Source organism: Macaca fascicularis, chromosome 9 (assembly GCF_037993035.2).
Source record: "Macaca fascicularis isolate 582-1 chromosome 9, T2T-MFA8v1.1".
NCBI lineage: Eukaryota > Metazoa > Chordata > Mammalia > Primates > Cercopithecidae > Macaca > Macaca fascicularis.
In genome coordinates, this window is record NC_088383.1 from 25857868 (window position 1) to 25865657 (window position 7790).

Sequence of the window (7790 nt, forward strand, 5' to 3'; positions counted from 1 at the left end):
TTTTGATAACCCTTTTCTTGCTGACAATGTACTCACAGCAATTACTTTAAGTGCAAAGGTTTTTCTAAACTTTAATAAAAGAATTGGGGATCTTTACTTTGAAAAAATGATCATCTGGAGTGTGATGAAGAGGGTGTAGAATGGACCTGATGGATGCTTTCAGTGTGAAAGATTTATCTCATAACAGAGGGATTTAACCCTGAGAGATGATGTGAGGCAGATGTACGATGTTAAGGGCGGAGTGAGAACTGATGAATAGAAGTCATGGTAAAGAATGCTTTTGCTCAAAATATGGAAGAACTTTCTAAATTCTACCTAAAATTGGCTGAACCGAATGATCACTTTTCAAGGGCACTGCGAAGCCAATTTGTACACTGGGTTGAAAGATGGACTCTAAGACTTCTTCTACCAGTAACGTTGGGGAACTCTATTATTCTAAATTGAAATTATACCTGCTGTGTGCTGAATTTCCCTCTGAACTCTTGACTTCTTTCAGAGCATGATCCAGGGATCAATTATAAAGCTATTAGAAGAGTGGCTTCCTCAAAAGACTGACTTTGTCTCCTACCTGTCCTAAAGCCTCCGTGTGCTGCTCAGACACTCCGGACTAGGTGTGATCTAGCCAGAAGGTTCTTTGAATGACTCAAGGGAGACAGAATATATTTTCAGCCCAAGAATGTCAATGACATTCATTACATTAACACATTCAAAAGGGAAATTGAAAGATTAGGAAGGAATATATATGAACTCAAAATATTATAATATTTCATTCATCAATAGAAGTCAGGCAAACAGCAGATGAGGTCATAGCAATAGCAATAACTAACCTTTACTTTATCAGTAATATTACTGTTTGACTGTTTTTTTTTTTTTTTTTGGAAACAGAGTCTCGCTCTGTTGCCCAGACTGGAGTGTAGTGGCATGATCTCAGCTTACTGCAACCTCCACCTCCTAGGTTCAAGTGATTCTCGGGCCTCAGCCTCCTGAGTAACTGGGACTACAGGCACCTGCCACCATGCCTGGCTAATTTTTGCATTTTTCGTAGAGATGGGGTTTCACCATATTGGCCAGACTGGTCTCAATCTCCTGACCTCAGGTGATCTGCCTGCCTCAACATTCCCAAGTGCTGAGATTACAGGCATGAGCTACCATACCCGGCCTTGAATGCCTATTATTTCACAGTTCTGTCTCATTCCACCTTCATAACAATTTTATAAAATAGACACAACTATTAGCCCAATTTCATGAGCATAGAGATGTTCCAAGTAGGAATGACTAGTAAATGGCAATGAGATTTAAACCCGGATCTGTCTGTTCCCCTACCCCACCACAATCTTAACCACTGTACTCAGAGGAGATTGGGGTCTCCCAAATATCTTGAATGGCCCTACCCAGGTGGCCCTGAATCCGGCTCTCTGTGGGAGATCTTTGATAAAGAACCTGAAAAGACCACACCAGTCCTGGAGCACACAATCTCAGGACTATATGGAGCTTTGGAAGCAAAGGAGGGTGACCTATATGCAACGTATGGGGAAGAGATGAGTAAGTTCAGAATTGGAGGTTATTTGAATGACACAGGAGAAGTTTGAGGAAGTAGACCAGCATTTTCACATAGGCGAAGGTGTATTATTCTATTGTATCTAGTAATGTAGTGCTCTTTCTTTTATTAAGAGCAAAGTAAGAGAATATTTTGAGAGAAATGGTCTAGGTCCAATATGAGGAACAAATTCCTGGAAGAGAAAATTGTAGAGCTTAGCAACACATTGCAAAGGAAAGTTGTGACTTTCAAAAAAATTACCCCCCAATGTGGACTAATTTGTGCTTTGACTACACAAACGACCGTGTGACACTCACACAACTTCAGTAGGGGAAAACAGCTAAATTTGTTGTTTACTCTCATGTAGTCTTAAAAAGAAAAAAAATTAAAAAAAAAACTTTTTTGCTTTTGAACTAGCCATACAAAGAGAAAATGAGGACCCATTTCACTTTTTCCAAATGGTTGTGCTGTGACTTCAATGGCACATTGCAAAGCAATGTGTGCTCACATTTTTAGTTTTTTTAGTTTTTTTTTTTTTTTCTTTTTTTGCACTTGGCCAATTTCTGAGCTGGAAGAGTAGGCAGAGGTTATTTGGGTTGAATCTCCTCCTGCTTCTTGCTGCTTTTGGATCCTGGTTTTCAGACTAACAGACACAATTCTCTCCAGTCCATGTGCGAAGCTTATGTGAGTAAGGATGGGCGAGGAGCTTGGGCTCCCTCGCTACACAGATAAATCAACATTTCAACCTCGGGAAAGCCATTCAGGGTGTGATGATCACACATTGCCATTCCCTTGTGATTTCGTGATTCATTCATTTCAGGATGGATAAAATACTAAGTATGGGGAGTACTTTCCAACAAGAAATTTAGATGTCACTCAACCTTTTGGAAAAACTGATAAATCTGTCACCTTGGAGCTGATGGAACTTTGTGAGCAGCAGGAAGAAGATATCTTCAAGAGACTCCTACCATGTGGTTATGATGCCAGAGGCTTTTCCTGATGGGCTTTCTCAGTTGAGTCTTGGTTTTCTCAGCTGTAAAATGGGGACAATGGGACCACACATGCGAAAATGCATGCTAATCTGAATCATACCAGAGATACGCTATGGGAGGTATTAGTATCATTGATAGAGTTCCTGTTGATGTGACATCACTTTTCAATTTGGATCAGTTATCTTTTTTATTTTTTTATTTTTTTTTGAGACAGAGTCTTGCTCTGTTGTTGACGCTGGAGTGCAGTGGCGCCTCCAGCCTCCACTCACTGCAACCTCCACCTCCCAGGTTCAAGCAATTCTCCTGCCTCAGCCTCCCGAGTAGCTGGGATTACAGGTGCCTGCTACCACGCCCGGCCTGGGTCAATTATCAATCAACAATTCCAATATTATTGGAAACGTTGCTTTCCAAATTAACAATAACCCCTAATTATAGAGCCTTTACTATGTGCTAGGTACTGGGCTAAACTCGTTAACATATAAGGTCTTGCTTAATACTTACCACATACTAAGGTAGTGTTATTATCTCTACTAATACAGGTATTTACATTTATTAATCTATAAATGAGAAATCGAGGTTAAGAGAAAGTGAGTAACTTGTTTGATATTACCAAGCTTGGAAGAGCCTAGCAAGCACCTCTCCTACCGCTGTCTGACTCACGCTCCCTGAGAATCTTACTGTGGCTTTAAATTCATTTTCTCAACTGCCAGGACAGGAAGGACTTCCTGGTAAGATAGGAACGGGTTTTAGCGAATGTCTACAGTAGCTTCCTATCATGTTCAGCCGCTCTTCTGCCAAGCCACCATCAGGGCACAGACTTACAAAAGAAAAATAAAAACCCAGGACCTCAATTCATGCTCCCAAAAGGAAAAAAGTAAGCTGAAAGCTGAGTCATGCAAGAAGCTGCTTTCCCTTTTGTTCCTAAGTAGACAGCTACAGATAAAAGGTTAACTGTCTCCACAGGGAGCAAATCTATGTTCATCTTATCTTGTGAGAAGCACCGATTTACTGAGCACAGGAGCAATGTGTCATTGGTTCTTCCCCTACCTGCTCCTTTTCTCTTGCAACATGTAGATTCCCATGCCCCCCCCCCCTTTCCTCTAGCCTGCTTTTCCCCTTTAAAACTAAAACCCTCAAACTCATCTGTGGAGAAAGGGACAGAACTGTCTCCCCAGTGCATCCTTAACTTTGGCAAAATAAACCTGTAAACTGATGGAGACCTGTCTCAGACACTTTTTGGTTTACAGCCCGATGCTTTTGTAGTGATGGCTGCTTGATATAGTAGAGGCTGTTGCCGCCCCACTTACATTCTCTCCACGTGCCAGCTCATCAGCCTGTATCTTCCAACAACTCACAGCTGCCTCCATTCTAAAGCATTCTCCATTCACCATGTCAGACCTAGGAGCCTTGCATAACCCACCCACCCACCCTCACAGGCCTTGGCCGACGTTGGACAAGCCCAAGCCAGCCCCTTCACCTCGAGGTAGGATGCAGCTCTGGTGCAATGTACTCCAGGGTGTCCCCATGCGGTCTCCATCTGAGACTACATTCTCGCTTAGCTTCCCCAACCCTAAACCTCCCTTTTTCTCTTATTGTCCCTTCTTTCTTTCTTTTTTGAGATGTAGTCTTGCCCTGTTGCACAGGCTGGAGTGCAGTGGTGCAATCTCAGTTCACTAAAACCTCTGATTCCTGGGTTCAAGTGATTCTCCTACTTCAGCCTCACGAGTAGCTGGGATTACAGGCGTGTGCCACCATGCCTGGTTGATTTTTGTATTTTTAGTAGAGATGGGGTTTCACATGTTGGTCAGGCTGGTCTCAAACTCCTGACTTCAAGTGATCCACCCATCTTGGCCTCCCAAACTGTTGGGATTATAGGCATGAGCCACTGTGCCCGGCCTTATTTTCCTTTCCTCAGGGTACAAGCCAATAAATCACTTGAATAAGAATCCTCATTTCAGGATCTGCTAGGTAATCTGAGCTAAGACAGTGGGCATGGTTGAAAGTTTTTCTCTGCTCTAATACTTAATTCAAAGTATTTATAGTACTTAATTTTTTTGAATTAAGTGTATTATAGTATATTATAGTACAGAAGTAAAAAATTAAGTACTTATGGTACTTAATTCAAAGTACTTAATTAAGTACTTAATTCAAAAAAGTAATTAATTCAAAAAAATTTAAAGGCTTGGAATTCAAATAATATGAAAGGTGTAATATCCTAAACAGTGGCTTCAAAGAGGTTGTTTTGGCTAATTTACTAAGTCTAATTAAGACATAGTAAATGGCTTAACACTGGTTGAGAATTCCTTATTTGAAATGCTGAAGTGTTTCAGATTTTGGATTTTTTAAAATTTTGGAATAGGGATGGGACCCAAATCTAAACACAACATTTATTTATGTTTTATATTCACCTTATGTCATAAGCTGGAGGTAGTTTTATACAACATTTTAAATAATTTGTGCATGAAACAAAGTACTGACTGAGTTTTGACTAGAATTCATCACATGATTCTTAATTTTCCACTTGTAGAGTCACATTGGTGCTCAAAAAGTTTCAGATTTTAGAGCAGTTCAGATTGTGGACTTTCAGATTAGGGATGTTCAACATGTCCCTTCTAGTTGGGCTGCTGCTTCTTGTCATACATTTACAAAAACATGCTATCTCCTCAGAGAATCTGTAATACAGACAGTTCCCATTTGGGGCACTATGATTGTGATAGCTCCAGTTCTCCAGGGTTTCCAGCCATATGAAGGACAGTGTCTCTTTCCCTCTCACAATGTCTAACATGTGTCCTTTTTTTCTTCCCCAAGGGGAGGCATCTTCTCATGGTTTTCTCTTTGCCTTGGCTTCCACGCTGGTTGCTAAATCAGGCTCCAAATAGGACTGTGGTAATTGCGCTGAGGAACTGTGACTATGCTGTTCTGTGTTGCCCTGAAGCAATAACAACAATTCCTTGAGCTAAATAAATAAATATACTTTTTCCAAAAGGACCAATTTTAACAATTTGGAAGATAAGTTACTAACACACACACACACAAACACAAACCCACTATTGGCTGTTAAGGGAAAGTATCTGTTTGGGGAAACCACCAAAAGGACTAGGAATTTTGTTTCTACCAGTTAATCATTTACAATTTTTAAGTCTAGGCAGGCAAACAAGGTCCATGACAAAAAGATAAGAAAGTTGGAGACCATCACAGGAACATTCACAGGTTCAAAGTCTAACGATTAGTCTACGTGGCTGATGTGGTCAATTTCATGGTTTCCATTCCCCCCCACAGTGCACAGTGTGGGTTGTGTCTTCAGGGCAATGTGAGGACGACAGTGAGAATGGTTTCAGGATTTCTCCACGGCACTAAGCTCTTACTAAGCCGTGGGCCCTCCTGACATTTACTTTCTTAAGACAGAGCACTCTGTCTTCAACTCTACAACTTTCCCCATGTCCTAGTGGTTTTTCGCTCATTTGTTATAATCATGATTTACTTAATTTCTTTACACACAGCTGCCCATTGATGAATCCCGTCTCCCCCAAATTTTTATAACCTTTCCTTTCTGATTGAACTTTTTCCAGATCCTGGTAACCTGCAGTTTTTCCCTTTCTGTACAGCCTATCTCTAGGTGAGTTCCAGAATGACTGTTACAATGTAGCTGATATAATTGTTTAGACTCCTGTAGCTCACTAGCAAAAGTCTAGGCGCTCCTTTGCATGATAATTTAAGTTAACCATTCTAGCTTTCTTGCCTCCTCCTTCCCAGAGCATTCTCCTGCCAGACATGGCCTCTGTGGGTCAGCTATAGCCAAGCAAGAGTCTTGAAAAGAGTCTAAGACTAAAGAAGGACTTGTTCTGTACCTGGAGTAGACACCTCTAAGCTTCTTTCGAATCATAATGTATTCATCCAGGTAGTAATTTCCTGCTAACATTACTTTACCAAGTAATGTTCCTTTCCTCACATGGCAAATATTTGCTCCATGGCATTTAATATGAATGTTTTTCTATATGCAAAACACATCCATTCATAGACACTCGCGCATGACCAAATGAATTATACGAAGTATAAAACACCATTTACAACTCATTAAAGATTGAGTCATTCTTAATCAATGTCAATTGGTTATGACTTATACAATCATGAATAAAAATACAACTTGACAAAATGGTAACTAATTTTTCTATATTTTCTGCCTTGTAAAGCCATCAAAGCAAATATCTAAAAAGTTCATTTATCAGTTGGTCTTTTATTGAAAGGACTTGTTTTCACTGGGTAATGTCTTCAATAATGTCATCATTTTTGTTTGTTTGTTTGTTTCGTGATTTTTGATCCTGGAGAATGATGACTGGCTGGGCCCAATGCTGTCCTCTTGCCAGGGAGGCAGAAGAAATGAGTTCCTGGTATCCTCTTACCACCCCTTCCTCAACGTTTTTTTCCCTTTCCTCTATTCACTCCACACCCCCTCTTCACATGCCTGCCTGGGCATTTTCCTATCAACCATCCATTGTTCTTGGTTAGGGGTTGGAATCTCTTTATAGAGAACCACAAAAAGTCTGCTGCCATTTTTTCAGGAGTATTGGGATATAAATTCAAAATTACTTCTTTCCAGTTATAAATTTTAAAAACATTTATTTTAACAGCTTTTTTAAACACACACAAAATATTGGAAACATGATGTAAATTCACCTGTAATCCTACCTTTCAGAGATAAATTTGTCTTAGACTTTTGGTACCTTTGCTTTAAAAAAAAAATTACAATAATTGAGATCATTTTGTACATCAGTTCTTTAATATGCTATTTTTCACTTGACACTAATTTGTAATTATTTCCCAAGTCACTAAAGTTATTATTGAAGCACGATTTTAAAGGATTCATCATATTGTATTATGTGGCTTCATCATAATTTACTCTACCATTCCTTTGATACAGAGCTTTTAGTCTCTTTCCAATTTTGCTATTGTAAATAATACTATAACAAATACTTTCCCCCACATGTCTGGGGCATTTTATTTTATTTTATTTTATTTTGATAGATTTTGCTCTGTTGCCCAGGCTGGAGTACAGTGGTGTGATCTTGGCTCACTACAATCTCCACCTCCCGAGCTCAAGTAATCCTCCCACCTCAGCCTCCTGAGTAGCTGTGACAAGCACATGCCAACACACCCAGCTAATTTTTGTATTTTTTCTACAGACAGGGTTTTGTCATGTTGCTCAGGCTCCTGGACTCAAGTGATCCACCCACCTTGGGCTCACAAAGTGCTGGGACTACAGG